The following is a 14,230-nucleotide window of genomic DNA, read 5'->3' as shown; positions in this document are numbered from 1 at the left end:
AACAGCAGTGCAGCTTCACAGCTACACAGTGAGAGGCCAGCAACTTAGCTCAGGCTTGGACTCACACTGTTTTGGATGGTATGGGACAGTTAGGACCATTTTTGTTTTATAAAGAAGGGACTGCTGCACATAGGTACAAATGAGAATGGAATGTAGAACAAATATCATCTAGTTGTTCTTCTCCCTTTTCAACAACAAGTGTTACATCTCACTCATTGTAAGGTAGATGAGGGACACTATGGCAGAGAGAAAGTGGAGGAATATTTGCTGAGAAGGTTCTTCAGACCGGAGTCTATTCTGATATCAGAAAATTCTGCCCTTCGTGTGAACGCTGTCAATTAGTCAAGCCCCATAACGAAACAAGAGCTCCATTTTGACTCCCTCCGATCATTTAAGTTCCCTTCACCAAGTGGAGATAGATTTATTTGGCCACTTTCTTCCATCTGCAAAAGGGTACTAGTATATATTAGTCCTTGTGAACTACGCAACTAGATATCCTGAGGAAATACCCCTGATCAGCATGAATACTTCAGCAATACCTAAAGTCATGATCTAGTTTTTTCCAGGGTTGGATTCCCCAAAGAAATATTAACTGACCAGGGAACACCTTTTATGTCCCGGCTAATGGCTCAGATTAGCAAAACCCTGGGAATGCTTAAAATCCATTCCTCTCTATACTACACCCAAAGAGATCTCCTGGTTGAGAGGTATAATAGCACCATTAAACTATATTAAAGAAACTATTTTCAGAAAGTGGTAGGGACTAGGATAAAAAGTTACCTTTGGGTTTGTTTGCCATCCAGAGCCATCCCCAGAGTTTGACTGGATTGTCCCAGTTCGAGCTGGTGTTCGGCAGTAACCCAAAACCTTATTTGATATGGCTGCTAAGAACTGCGAGGAGCAGGATGAGTCATGGGAACTACTGAACTATGCAATCAATCTCAAGAATACTGTTCACAATCTCTGCTAGGATGTACGAATAAACCTAGAAAAAGCACAGGAAAAACAAACAGCAGGATATGATAAATAATCTAAAATAGGAGGGTTAGATAGGGGAAGTAAGGTACTTGTCCTGTTACCCTCCTCTGATAATAAGTTGTTAGCCAAGTGGCAAGGTCAATTTGTCAGCCTGAAACAATTAACACAAGTAACTTATAAAATAGTGGTACCCCTTAAAGCAAAAGGAGGACAAATGAAATCTATTAAATAAATCTCTTAAAGATGTAGGAGGATCTGGGAACAAGGGACCTCCCTAGAACACTTGTGTTCTTTATCACCAACTAGCACCCTTTAGAGATTCCATGCAGGTCAAAGTATGGCAGTGATAGAGATAAAGATAGGATCCAGTGTCAACCCTGAACAAGAGAGACAGTTGCAGGTGGTTGTACATCAACTTCATGTGGAATTCTCTACCCCTGCCTATCTGCAGTACCTCCGATCACCTAGCCTTCAGACGGTTGGGGAAGACCTGGCTTTTCCCCAACTATTAACTCCATGGTAACTCCTCTCTCGATGTTGAACTGTAGCGGTGGGACGCCCCATTGTTGGGGCAGCCATGCGCTCTACAAATCAGCTTAACATAACATAACATAACATATTCTCAGAAAAACCAGGGTGAACTAGTTTGATTCAGCACAATATCTTCACTGAGGGTGAAAAAATGGTTAGGTTGCGAACCTATAAGATACCCGAGGCCATAGGAAAGGCAGTGGAAAGCGAGGTAACTAATATGATAGGGGATGGGATTATAGAGCCCCTGAGCAGTGTTTAGTGTTCCCTGGTCGTTCTGGTTCACAAACATAATGGTTCTCTTAGGTTCTGCATAGACTTTAGCAGATCAATAATGTTTTTAAGTTTGACACCTATCTCATGTCCTGAGTGGACAAATTATTAAAGAGGCTAGTTGAAGCTACGTTTTTGCCCACGCTAGACCTTACAAAATGATACTATCAGATTCCTCTTACTGAGGGCACGAAGGAGAAAACAGTGTTCTCAATCCTTTCTAGCCTGTATCATTTCAAGTTTCTGCCTTTTGGCCTGCATGGGGCCAATGCTACATTTCAACGCTTTATGGACAAGTTCTAATGCAATCATTGCCAATTTGGATGATGTCATTGTCTATAGTCCCTCTTGGTCATTACATCTCCAATACCTGAGGGCTCTCTTTACCGTCATCCGGAAGGCCATACTTACGGTAAACCTGGACAAGTGCACCCTTGCTACTTGCTTGATTCAGTTACTGGGATACCATATATAAGCTGCCACTATATGGCCTCAGATGAATAAAGTTAGGGCAATTAAGGAAATCCCTCTCCATCAAACAAGAAGGCAATACAATCCCTTTTGAGCCTAGTGGGTTATTATAGATGTTTCATTCCTCAATTTTCAAAGCTAGCATCATCACTGACCATTCTCTTGAAAAATACCCACTAGATAAAAAATTAACTCATTGGTTTATGCTCAACAGAGAAGTTTTGACTGTTTGAAGATGTCATGTGTGGGGAACCTGTGTTCGTTTGCCCTGGTTTTATCAAACTTTTTGTGTTGCAAACTGATGCTTCTAGTAGGGGGTCTAGGAGTGGTACTGTCTCAGTCAAATGACAATGACCTTTTGCACCCCACGGTTTACATCAGTAGGAAACTTCTTCCCTGAGAGCAACACTGTGCCTCTATTAAAAAAGAATGCTCTGCTCCACTATTATTATATAAAATTTGTAACGCGCGCAGTTACCCAGGGGCATCCCGGCGCTGTGAACACAGACACGAAAGGTTCTTACTCAATCCTACACTGGAAATAAGTGTGTTTTAAGTAGTTTCCTGAAGTGCAGGATATTGGGCTCAGCGCGGATCTTAAGGGGCAAGGAATTCCAGTGTGACGCTACTTGCACCGAGAAGCGTCGGCCCCCGGAGCGAGCTCTTTTTACTCTTGTGGTCTGCATCAGATGTCTTTGATCCGAGCGCAGTGGGCGTGTGGGCTTGTAGGGGCGTGCCATAGAAGACAGAATAGAAGGGCCCCTGCCGTACAAGATTTTATGGGCCGTACATAGCGCCTTAAATTTCACCCGCTCCTTAACAGGGAGCCAGTGGAGCGCTTTCAGGGCGGGGGCAGCTGATTGTCTACGCGGCACTTCCATTAACACCCTCGCTGCTGCATTCTGCACCTGCTGAAGGGTTTTGAAAGTTGCTTCTGGGGCGCCCAAAAATAGTGCGTTCCCGAAGTCAAGCCGCGACAAAATTAGGCCGCGAATCAAAAGCTTCCTGGAAGAGTTAGGGAGCAGAGGTAGCACTTTGCGAGCAGAACGCAGCAAGCCAAAGCATACCCCCGCGGTTTTCCTAGCATGGGTCCTGAAGGATAGATCTTCCTCCAACCAAACCCCCAAGCTCTTGATTTCCTTCTTGGGGGATGGTGGATCACCCAGGGACCGCGGCCAGCAACTGGTGATGAGAGAGGGACAGGCCTTGCCCAGCACCATCAGCTCAGTCTTGTCACCGTTGAGCTTCAACGCGGACTGAGACATCCAACGATGAACATTGGAGAGACAGTCATAAAGGACTTCGGGTTGTTCTTCCAGCTGGGTGAGGCCCACAACCAGCTGCGTATCATCAGCATAGCTGATGATCTTCACTCCTGAAGGGGAGACCACTCTTTCAAGGGGAGCCATATAGGTGTTAAATAAGGTAGGGCTCAAAGATGAGCCCTGCGGGACTCCACATTGAAGAGGGAACAAGGTGGACTGTTCTCCCCCTTCCCAGACTTGATAGGACCGGTCTGAGAGGAAGGATTTCAACCATTTAAGGGCCATCCCTTTAACACCCACCTCTGCCAGCCGTTGGAGGAGCACCTGATGGTTAACGGTGTCAAAGGCCGCACTCAAGTCCAGGAGGATCACTGCCACTGACCCCCCTGAATCGAGAATGCTCCTTGCTTCCTCCACCACTGCCAGTAAGGCTGTATCTGTCCCCTGACCAGGGCGAAAACCCGTCTGGGAATCCCCTAGCAAATGGTGGTCTTCAAGATGGCGAGAAAGTTGGTAATTGACCAGCTTCTCTGCGACTTTAGAGAAACCGGGCAAGAGTGAAATGGGCCTAAAATTGGCCAGATTAGACGGATCTAGTCCCGGTTTCTTCAAAAGTGCTTTGACAACAGCGGATTTCCACCTTTGAGGCACTATTCCTTGTGCAAGCGAAAGATTAATAAGATCCGCAAGCGGAGTGGAAAGAACATTTGCCACCTGTTTAAGGGATTTCATAGGCGCCGGGTCACTTGGAGACCCACTCTTCATCTTTTTCAGGACCTTTTCGACCTCCTCCTCTGAGAAGGGGCCGAACGATAGCAGCTCAGCGGGACTTATTGTTGAGCTGATGTCCATTTCCACGCTCTGCAACATCGCTGGCAGTGAGGACAGAATCTTTTCGATTTTCAAATGAAAGAAGTTGGCGAGCTCCTCACATTTCTCCTGCGGGTTGTCATGGACAACTGGGGGAACCGGGGCCTTCAGCAGCTCTTTAAAGATCTTAAAAGATTCCCCTGGGGAATTGCTTGCCTTCTCGATCCGAACACTAAAAAAGTTCTTTTTAGCCTCCTTCAACGCCACCTTGTACTTCCTCATCCCTACCTTGTAATCATTCCGATTTTCGTCGGTCCGCTCTCTTCTCCAAGCGCGTTCTAATCTTTTGCATGAAGTTCTGAGAACCCTAAGTTCGGGCGTATACCAAGGGGCAGAGCCAACTCTTCTTTCTCTGAGAGGTCTCCTCTTTTTCGGGATCAGGGAATCCAAGGTGTTAGTGATCCAATTACCCACCTGCTGGTCCGCCATAGTGGGGTCAGTAGCAGGGGGAGGACAGGTTCTTGCTAACTCGGCTGCCCAACTTCCCACTGGCAGCCTCGACCAGATACGTTCCACAGTATGCCGTTGAGGTACCGGGTCTCTCCCTTTCACCCACTGCCAATTGAAAGGAACCATATGGTGGTCAGTCCAGGGAAGAGCCAAGGGATGTAGGGCAAGCAAATTTTTTGAATTCGCAAAAATAACATCCAGCTGATGGCCTCTCTCATGGGTGGCGCCGACGTTAACAAGGTGAAGGTCAAGTGCACCCAACATGCCTTGTAAGTCTTTCGCCCATCTATCATGAGGGTCATCAAAGTGCACGTTCAGGTCTCCGATAACTAAAAAATTGGATGATGCCGCGGCTAAAGGTATGACTGCTTCGATAAAAGAGTCTACAAAGTTGCCCATAATAGCAGGAGGCCGGTAAAGAAGGAGGTCTGATATAGAGAAAGTGGGGGATAGTCGCAACACGAATTGGCAGCTTTCTGAATTATTAATGCCGCAATCCACAGCCTTGCACATGAAATTGTCTCTGTATAGGATGGCTACCCCTCCCCCCCTTCCATCTGGCCTGTCCTGATGAAATATGAGGTATCCAGATGGAAGGGCTTTTACAATATCCGGACCAGAGCTAGAGGTTAACCAAGTTTCTGTGAGAAACAACACATCCAGCTTATGGTCAATGATCAAAGAGTGGATTTCAGTGGCATGACAGGGTATGGACCTACAGTTAAGCAGCGCCATGGATAACAGTGTTTGGTCCCTGGTTACACGGGCCGCACCACAGAGAGCACAGTTCAAATAGGGGGTACCCTCTACCCATCGATAGCTACAACCCAAACATCTAGGGGCATGTAGTGACATCAGATCATTCCTAGTGTACCTGATCCTAGGACCCATGTGTTGTACAGGAATGAGCAGATTGCCATGCCCTGAGCCCGGCTGAGCGCAGACGGGCTGGACTCAGGCGCGACTCCGGCGCAGGTCCGGCGCGTCCGCTGCCCGCGTCCGCTGCACGGAGGCATGCCTAACCGTTTGAGTAGAGCGACTAGAGCGCTCGTCCAATCGCGCCCAACCCAAGATGTCCGCCAACTGCAGCAACCCGGGACCCGGTAAGCTTAGCCTCGAGGACGGCCAAGCCCCCCTGGGAAGCGAGGAGGAATAATAAAGGTGCTAGCGTGACTTGTAAATAATATCAGCCCATAAAGTGTGCTAATCTGGCTCGAGGGGGGGGGGGACGGACACAAAGGGAAATTCTATAGAGCAGTAGCAATATTAAAATTTTTAAAAGTTTTAAATTTTAAAAGGAGCGACCGCTCGGGAGCAGCCTTAAGCGTCTGTTAAACTTACAGCATTTGAAGAAAAAGTGTTAAACAAAGGAACGTCTTTTGTCAGCACTTATAACAGCACGGAATTAGAAACAGAAGTGGCGTTCTATAAATTTATGAGAACCTTAAGATTACGGAAGTTCTTCACTAATATGTGTCCCCAAGATCGCAGTGAAGACCCAGTACCTTTCAATTTCAAACCCAAAAGTACATACATGGCCCCAGTATCACACAAAACCTTGGATACTTTTGAACTGCTCGTGCAACAAGATTTGAAAACGATTCAATACTCGAAGAAAACCAAAAATCTTAGTAGAGCTGAAAAGAGCATTTTGATAAACTTAGCAAGAAATCCAACTATTACAATCTCTAAGTCAGACAAAGGAGGTGGACTAGTGCTGATGGATACTGAATATTACGAAAAGAAAGTTCTGGAGCACATTAACAACAAGGAAATCTATGGAAATTTGACAGAGGATCCTACAATGGAAATCTCCAGAAATGTAAACTTAATCTTAGAACAAGCAGAAGATTTAAACTGAATTGATTCATCTACCAAGAAATATCTTAGTTCTCAATTTCCACGCAGACCAAAAATGTATTTATTACCCAAAATTCACAAAAGCTTAGTTAATCCTCCATTCAGACCAATTGTTTCCGGATGTGACTCTATATTTGAAAAAGCAGGTCGTTATATCGATACTTTTTTACAACCATCTGTACAAAACTGGCAAACCTATATAGAAGACACCACGGATTTCCTGCAAAATTTACAGACGATCAAAAATCTAAGCACGGAGAACTGGATCTTATGCACCATTGATGTGGTGGCATTGTATACGTCCATACCACATGCTAACGGAATCGAGGCAGTCGAATGGGCTTTACTGAGACAAGAAAGTCCAAATATACCCAAATGCTTTATTTTACAATTACTGGAATTTTGTTTACAAAACAGTTATTTCAGTTGGAATGAGAGGTTTTATATACAATTGAATGGCACTTCAATGGGTTTTCCGGGAGCACCGGTTTACGCCAATACATACATGGCAAAATTTGAAAATGACTATATTCTGGCAGACCCAACATGGAAAGAAGGTTTGATATTCTTTCGAAGATTCATTGATGACATCTTCCTCATTTGGAACAAATCAGAACCAGCACTGATCAACAACATCCGAACACTAAATCTCATAGACTCCAGAATACAATTTACTCACACGATCAGCAAAAAGGCAATTTCATTTCTGGATGTTTGGATCGATATTGAACAAGGTGAAATACATACTAGCGTGTACAAAAAACCAACAGATAAAAACATTGCTTTATTGTTCAACAGTTTTCACCCATCTTCCCTAATTCGAAATTTACCAGTTTCCCAATTCTTAAAAACTAAACAAATTTCTTCAACCAACATGGCTTGTGAAGAAACCTGGCAACAGCAAATTAAGAATTACACATGCAGAGGCTACCCTGAAGATCTTTTGAGAGAGCAATTAAACAAAGTTAAAAGTCGATCTCGTGATGAGCTATTAAAGAAGACTCCAAAAAAAACCAGCACTCGTACAGTATTTGTGTCTAAATACTCAACTGCATCCATGATCATAAAAAAGATTATACATAGACGATGGGACCTACTTGAATCTGAGACAGATTTCAAAGGACTATTCCTGGAAAAACCATTGTTCGCATACACAAGAGCACATAATCTGAAGGAGATGCTATCAAGGAAAAAGAAACCACCATCAACTCTGGAATCTTCAACTAAAACAAATGGAACAAAGAAATGCTGGAACTGTATCCATTGTAATAATGTAATCACAGGAGATATTTTACTACACACGCGAACGGGTCACAAAATCAAAATTCTAAGCAGCACGACATGTAGTTCTGAAAACGTAATTTACATCATTAAATGTCCATGCTGATTGCTGTATGTTGGAAAAACCGAGAGAAAGATGAAAATCCGACTGACGGAGCACAAAAGTAAAATACGCACTAAAAGTGCTACCTCAAGTTTAGCAGTACATTGGGATGAATCACGTCACCAAATTGCTCAACTTAAATTCCAAATCATTGAAGAAGTACCGAAATCCCCAGATAGAGACAATTCAAGAAACCTACTACAAAGAGAAGTGTTCTGGATAAAAAGATTGCAGACCCTCACCCCGCAAGGTCTAAACGACAAACTTGAGATGGCTTGTTTCCTTTAGAAATATGAATACACATAATCTGAATTTCCACTATGGGATCCTTACACGCTATGAAAAATAATCACACATTAACGCAACAATTCACTCAGATCCACACCAGTACCTGACTCACATAACTAGTTTCTACTCATGCAAAGATCTAAGAGCAGCCATATTTTGAATATTGTGAAATTATTGTTTATAACTATACAGATACTTATTTTGTACAAATCACAGACAGAATAATTTTTGTTGAACAGTAATGTTTTGTAGCAAATTAATTACATGGTATAGCTTTGTATTTATGCATATAGGTTTGACCTGTTCATTTGTTGATCATTATCCAGCACTATGAGGACTGTTTTATCATTTATTACATCATCAGACATTTGTTCGTTGTGATAATTATGAGCACAATCTCATTTAATTGAATTCTAGAATCTTGATATTCTCACAATCACATATAGCGTCCACCTCCAGTGGTTATTATTACGGCATAAAATAGGTTTGCTCTAAAGCTTAGAGACTCTCTTTAAAACGAAGGGATAATATTCCTTTCCTAAATGCTTACTTAATATGTCTCCACGTTCAAAGGGTGAAAAGCAGGAAGCGTACTAGGAGCTTGACAGTGAAATAGAATCTACCTGTAGCGTTTATTATGATAATATGTTATCACGCTAAAATGGCGACAATCGGGAAACATACTAGTGACTTGACAGTCATATAGAGTCCACTTTCAGTGTTTGTTATCAGGATGAAGCCCAAAGGGGCCACAGTCCTTCTTTAATGTTTACCTAATACGTCTTCACGCGAATGTTAAAAACCAGGAAACGCATTTTTCGGTTTGATGGTCAAATACGAACACAAACGCCGTCTATTCGAACATCGGCACGGTAAGCGAATAGGTTTTTATAAAATTTGACCCATCGGTCTTCTCTGTGAATTGCCGTTTATACTAGGTAATTTGGAACTAATTTTGTTTTTAGGCCGCTTACGACCGTCGTTTATTATTCAACTTACACAAAGCTCCTACTATCACAGGCAACTTGGCAAAACACCATTTCCTGTGCAATTTATATTAAGGTGAGCCATAACTTCAAGAACGGAACAGCAGAGTCGTTTGTTTCATAGTCACAGTGTACAACCATTGCACTTTTTTCGTCATTTTCGTTTCTTTAGGTACTAACAAGAAAATAGGGAGGACAGTGTTTAACAGTACACTTAAAGACAAGGTACGAGTAGTGGATTTGAGTGTTTTCAGAGAAGCCAGTATACGGCAAAGTGATGTATAATTCCTCACTTTAGTGTTTCTTCTCTTAGTGGTTGAATCTTGAGAACTCTTGAGTACTGATATCCAACTTACAAGGTACTTTAAATTACTGAGAAAACACATTGACCACTTTGGTGAGGGGAGCACAATGCACGCACACATCACAACCAGTTTTATTGTTACCAAAAAAAGTGCAGATTTTGAAATGTTTTCCTTTTCTTTACAGCATACCCCTGACGAAGGAACACACTGTCCCGAAATGCATTGGGTGTTCTATGATATCATTATTGCTTTGTTTCAGATACATGTGCTCATGTGAATTTCGGTTGTTCATTCAAAACATGTAAAAAGATGAAAGTATATATTGAAAAGAATGTTTACCACATCTGTGAATCATTTTGTTCTGAAATTTTGAATTAAATGTCAAAAATAATTCATTAGCAGTGCAGATTGCAGTCCTAGTAATCTTTTTAGTACTAGGCCACTCAGTAGCCACTATCAGGTGGGCCATGGAAGCCCTTCAACATTATTTGTTAGGACGTACTTTCTTTCTTTTCACAGACCATTCTGCTTTGGTTTGGTTCTCAAAGTATAAGAACGTTAAGCCGTGGGTGCGGAGATGGTTCTTAACCCTCCAACCCTTTTCTTTTTACATTCACCATTGTGTGGTGGTAAATTGCAAACGAATGTGAAATATCTTTTCTGGGAGGCAGGCTCTGAGTGGCCCAATTGGCCTCTCCAGGAACATGGCCCAAAGTTTCAAAATGACTGACACAGTCTGCCCGGGGGTAGTGGAAGGCAGCGTTCTAGTTGCTGAAGGACAGCTGATCATGAGGCCCTAGATGCCGAAAGATAAGGAGCGTGTCTGAGAGCTGCGGGTCAATAAGTGACTGCAGCAGAAGGTGAAAATATGGTAAGACGGTGTTCCAAATAATTCTGAAGAAGGCAAACCATAGAACTGCTAGGAGAATAGAGGTGAATCAAGACTGGGCCCCTTCAAGGTGGAAGAGGGATAGCAGAGAACCAAAGAATTTCTCAAAGAGGGACGAAAGGAGCAGAGGAAGGTGAAAGAGGTGTCTGGCAGATTCAGTGACTCGAAGGAGGCAGGCCTTGAGCTCCTGGCTACCATGGCTCCTCCTGAGAGCTGTGGCCTCAGGCAAGTACCACGGTTTTACATATCTTCTTGGCTATTGGGGTGGAAGCAGCAAATCTAACAGTGAAAACTTGGGCATCACAGAGGGGTGATATCTATGAGGAGGACTGAGCCAAACATCTCGAAAGGTACACATTGGTCTGACGTTTTGTTTTGAGTTATGAGGTTGTGAATTACACAGAGTTGTGGTATTCATGGGTGATGATGAAGAGTTAGTGTTTACACACAACAGAACCAGATTAAAGTTGTGTCTCTATGTTCTCCTGAGGGCCACTGCTAAGCCAAGAGTCAAGTTCTTCGAGAAGACACCTGAACAACCCAGAAGACGAGGAAAGTCTGCAAAAACCCTAACAAGGAGAAAGATGATTCAACATTTGTTTTTCTGACTACCCCATTACTTTACTACCTATGTGCACACCTAGTCTAGAAATATAAAAAACTCACTTATTGCTTTATTTCATTAGTTCCATGAATCCTCCAAGGGAAATATTTATATATCATGTAGATAGGTTCGCAGAATAAGTCACCAGGAGCATAGACCTCTCTGCCCAGTCTCCATACTGCAACAGACTCACACTGCCAACATCTCACGCTTACCAATTAATTCATGCATCATCACTCGACGCTGAGCAGTGACACACAGCAAAATACACTAACGAAACGCATCCCCTTTCTTTATAAAAACAGTACAGATGTAAATGTAACACATACCACTCGTTTGGATGTATATAAATATTGCACACTTTACTATGGCACAACCATCACTTGTACTACACATGATAATCTGAACAACAAGCATGCACACCAGCGTACTCATCTGCCAAATCATGATAATATATTCAACACATTACGAACACGATATTATTCTTCCAACTTCAACAACATGATCATGAGTATATTTGCACAGCATAGTGTGTACATTAATTTATCTCACACTGAGAATAATGAGTCCCCACATCCCCTCCTGCACAATATTATTGGTTATCCTCATTCCCCTATGAACACTGTTTTGGGACCTCTAATTCTCTTTCAAACGCATTTGCTAAAACAGGATACTCTCATTGTTCTATCTTATGCACGAGTACTCTCATTCCCCTACCACTTCATCAACAAAATAGGGCATTCTCATTCCCCTACAAACCCATCTATCCCTATAGGGTACTCTCATTTACTGCTGTTCTGCTGGGCTTCTGTTGTTTAGCCTGTTTCCTTTTGCTGTTCTATGAATCTGTTTAAATGTGGGCGGTGGTCCTGACACCTATCAGTTTAACTTGTTCCACACATGGTGGTGGCGATCGATCCTGTGGTTCACCGCATTCACAATTGGCGGAGACTCCTCCGAGTAACTGACTCATTGCCTGTGAGATGTTCCATTTATGATTTATGCTGTGTCTATATTAACGAAATGCCAATAAACAGATTTCATAATAATAGGGTACTCTCATTTACCTACAAGCACATTTGCAAAATTGGGTAATTTCATTCCCTATGCACAACATTACAGGTACTCTCATTACCCCGCAACTCCATTAAAAAATCAGGTATGCTCATTCCCTTACTCACACGCCAGCCAAATCCAGTACTCTTGTTCATTTACCAACACTAAATCCGAACCTCTCCTTCCTCTACAAACACATCTTCAAAGTTGTGTGCTTCCATTTCACCACAACGACCGCAGCAAAATCAGGTACTTTCATTACCTTATCAACAACATTGAGCGCATACCTTACCAGTACAAGTATATTGCCCATGCCAAACTGAAAGGTACTGCCATTCCCAATACACATAAACATACAAGAGCAGCACAAGCCCTCTTAGCGCTCCCAAAATTCTAACTCCAATAAATATAGCACGCTGACTCTCAAGTCGTTGCTGTGCTAAGAAATGTGCCATTTGTAACAACAAACAAGTAGAGAATGAGCAGAACCAGGTCATTGAGTGGGGGCAGTGCACTCCGCCCTCTCGAAGTTTGGGAGAAAGGGGAGGGAATGATGCGGTGACGTGGCAGCCACAGGTCCACCCATGCAGCATAGCATTTATGATGGCGGGCGCATTTTCCTTTCACCCGGTGCTGACCTGAAAGGAATTTCTAGAGCTCCTGAAGTTGTGACGCAGTTATTGGAGCCCTACATTTTGGCTGAAAGTGTCAATTTTAATAATTTCAGACTCAACACAGCTTTAATGACATCAATATAATTCCGTAACTTTTGGATTATAAGGAGAATGGATGGCTTTGCGAAGGCCGGATTCTTGTCTCTACCCAATTATCTACAAGGCTTTCTGCCGCACTGCTACTCGCCATCAATGTCCGTCCGCCGTCGTCGTCTGCTGCCCACCTTCTGATGATTCAGCATCACTTAAACTTTATGGGCCTCAAGGATCACTTATCCTAATCCGAGTCTTCCCTCGCTACCGGAAATAACCATCCGTTTCTGCTACCAAATGCGAAGGCCTCATTCTTGTCTCTACCCAATTATCTACAAGAACCCACTCAGGTCGCCAGGATCTTTTTACTTGCCAAATAGCGTGGAGGGAAGAAACACAATTATCAGAACGTATCTACTGCAATTTGACATCATTCACAAAAGAGGACTCAAAATCTGAGGTTTCGACCTTTTATTACCAACAAAAACATCTGAATATATAGGCACCTCAATACAAGGCACAAGAGATAAATGGGAACTAACACAAATGCTACTCTACGAAGTATCCGCATTCGACTAAAAATAAAAAGGATTACAGCTTCTAAAAGCATCAGGTACAGGATGGCTATTGTGAGGTCAAATTTCAAAGTCATTAATCAAAGCATTTCTGTCCCTACTCTATTCTAAAGTGGCATCCCTACACAACATTCCCTCCCAGATGAGAAAAGCATAAAAGGTGTCAGCAGTGAAACTTCCTAAGAAGTCTTCACTTAGTGAGAGCTCGATCTATTGTGCTCCTTCTAGCCTCCCGCCTAAGTCTCGTCTGCCCAACCCACGGGGCACTGTCCCTAATACAAAACCCCAAAATCTTTGCACCCGCCCTTTAGCACACCCCGTCAGACAGGTATTCCTTCTGTAAATTTCCATTCAGAGTTTTTCATCTTCCTTTGTTCATCAATTCGACCTTGGATCCCAGGCTCCTTCCGTACTAGGAGTTGCGATTTCACATTCCAATTCACTCCCCTCCAGTCTGCTCCTCGTATCTCAACTCCTACTACAAAGACTTATTTTAACTAACGAGCTAATTGTCCTTGCACCTGCAACAAAAACATGGGAACGGATGTGATGTATGCAGTGCAAGTGAAAAAAGATGTGATAATAAAAATTGGTTACCAAGGCACAAGAGAATTATTATTTGGGTGCTACCTTGATACCAAAATAAAACAGTGCTGTAACAGTTTAAACAAATAACTGTGTTGAAAAAACTGGTCTACATGTTTCAGCTCATGGATAAATTATATCCCAGCTTTCGTC

The sequence above is a fragment of the Triturus cristatus genome, chromosome 12 (assembly GCF_964204655.1).
Source record: "Triturus cristatus chromosome 12, aTriCri1.1, whole genome shotgun sequence".
Taxonomy (NCBI): Eukaryota; Metazoa; Chordata; class Amphibia; order Caudata; family Salamandridae; genus Triturus; species Triturus cristatus.
Note: the sequence above shows the minus strand (reverse complement) of the source record.